The sequence below is a fragment of the Penaeus japonicus genome, unplaced genomic scaffold (genome assembly GCF_977035675.1).
Source record: "Penaeus japonicus unplaced genomic scaffold, GWHDUDI00000001_assembly GWHDUDI00000017, whole genome shotgun sequence".
NCBI lineage: Eukaryota > Metazoa > Arthropoda > Malacostraca > Decapoda > Penaeidae > Penaeus > Penaeus japonicus.
Window position 1 is genome coordinate 11,974,269 of NW_028234419.1, and position 2,500 is coordinate 11,976,768.

General features: G+C 43.0%; 1 protein-coding gene across 3 annotated transcripts in view; it reads right to left on the reverse strand.

Annotated features, from left to right (window-relative positions):
- LOC122250910 (uncharacterized) overlaps positions 1 to 2,500 on the reverse strand; it is a 158,194-nt gene that overhangs the window by 31,660 nt on the left and 124,034 nt on the right. The gene's annotated exons all lie outside the window — the stretch shown is intronic.

The window sequence follows — 2,500 nt, forward strand, 5'->3', positions numbered from 1 at the left end:
TTTAGGAGTCATGCGCGTCCCGTGTGTCCAAATGTCTTCAAGTGTCCACATTCCAGGAATCATGCAGTCATGCGCGTCCCGTGTGTCCAAATGTCTTCAAGTGTCCACATTCCAGGAGTCATGCGCGTCCCGTGTGTCCAAGTGTCTTCAAGTGTCCACATTCCAGGAGCCATGCGCGTCCCGTGTGTCCAAGTGTCTTCAAGTCCACATTCCAGGAGTCATGCGTGTCCCATCCCCCTCTGCGCACCCTTGCCACCACACCTATTCAGCCCCTGCCAGCCATGCATCAACTGCGCGCCCACGACTGACACAAATGTACGTGCATATATCAGCCCCAAACCTCAAGCTGACTTCTCTCTGTCTGTCTGTCTGTCTGTTTGCCTGTCTTTCTGTCCTCGACTTACACCTGCCATCGCTTCTGTCGTGTCTAAATGTCGGTCGGTTTCTTCTACCTCTATATTTGTTGTTTTTCTGTCTTTTATCGACTGGTCCCATCGTCGCTTTCGTGTCTGTATGTCTGTTCCTGTCTCTTCATTTCACAGTTTGTATATCTATCGTATGTGTCTGTCTGGGTGCCTTTATCTTCTTCTCTCTCCTCTTCCTTTCCCTCTACCATTCCTTCCTCTATAATCCCCCTCTCCTCCTCCATCTCCATCTCCCTCTCCCTTCCCTTCCCTTCCTCTCCCTCTCTCTACAACCTTTTCCTATCTTCCCCCTCCCTCCCCTCCCCTCCCCTCTCTCTCCCTCTCCATACGACCATCACAAACAAGCCCAGAGAGAGAGAGAGAGAGAGAGAGAGAGAGAGAGAGAGAGAGAGAGAGAGAGAGAGAGAGAGAGAGAGAGAGAGAGAGAGAGAGACATCCTGCGCCCACGAATAAATATGGATAAGACACACTCCTCCTGCTTGACCCTAAAAGACTCTCTCATCACCATACGATCTCCCTCTCCCTCTCCCTCCCCCCCTTCCCCCCGCTAAATATATCGAGGGTTAGAAGCGGACGCTCAATCTGCCCTGGGGAATGACAGCTTTATCTCTCTTTCTCTCTCTCTCTGGTTGCCTCTCTTTCTCTTTCTCCTTTATCTCTCTCTGCCTCTGTCTCTCTTTTATCTCTCTCTCTCTCTCTCTCTCTCTCTCTCTCTCTCTCTCTCTCTCTCTCTCTCTCTCTCTCGCTCTCTCTCTCTCTCTCTCTCTCTCTCTCTCTCTCTCTCTCTCCTTCTGCATATGTATAAGCAACAACTCCGACACGGATTTTGTCACCATCCGCGTAAGTGTGGGCGTTGCTTTCGTACCGATTGCACTTCTTTATTGATCTATCACGGAGCTCGTATGTGTGTGTGTGTGTGTGTGTGTGTGTGTGTGTGTGTGTGTGTGTGTGTGTGTGTGTGTGTGTGTGTGTGTGTGTGTGTGTGTGTGTGTGTGTGTGCATAAACACATACATACATACATGCATATATATATATATATATATATATATATATATATATATATATATATATATATATATATATATATATATATATATTATATATATATATAATATATATATATATAGAGAGAGAGAGAGAGAGAGAGAGAGAGAGAGAGAGAGAGAGAGAGAGAGAGAGAGAGAGAGAGAGAGAGAGAGAGAGAGAGAGAGAGAGAGAGAGAGAGAGAGAGAGAAAGAGAGAGAGAGAGAAAGGGAGAAATACACGTTCCTTTTAGTTTACAAAATCTATATTTTCGTAACACTAACACTACCACCATAACATACGCAAAAAAACTTCCAATCCCAAGCAACACGTCACCAAAACGCATCCAATATTTTCCTCCAAGCTTCTTCCACACGCAAGCATTAATAAACAAACTTTAATAATAGCAATAATAATGATAATGATAATGATAATAATAATAATGATAACAATGAATATAATGCTGATAAAATTAATAATAATAATGAAATTGATAATAATAATTATGATATCAATAATAATGATAATAATATTGTCAATAACAATAATAATAACAATAATGATAATAACAATAACAATAATAGTGATAATGATAATAATAGTAATGATGATAATAATAATAATGATAATAATGATAATAATAATAATAATAATAATAACAACAATAACAACAACAATAATGATAATAATGATAAGAACAACAACAATAAAAACAAAGATAATGATAATAATGATAATCAGAGACTCAATAAAAGCTCCCCCAGCCATAAGGCATTTACGAATCACGCTGACCACACAAGGAAGGACCTCGGAGGCGCAGCCCGATCTCTGCAACACTACGGGGAAGGGGCCACCGCATGTAAAAACAGCACCATGAGTATTAATATTAATGGTAGAAGGGTTCGGCCACCATAATGTCCCATGCGCCGTCGAGACTTCTGGAAGGTGTGTGTGGGGGGGGGAGGGGGGGAGGGGGACAGGAGGATAGGGGGAGATTGGAGGGAGAGGGGAGGGAGAGAAGGACTTAGAAGGATTAGGGGGGAGGGAGGGG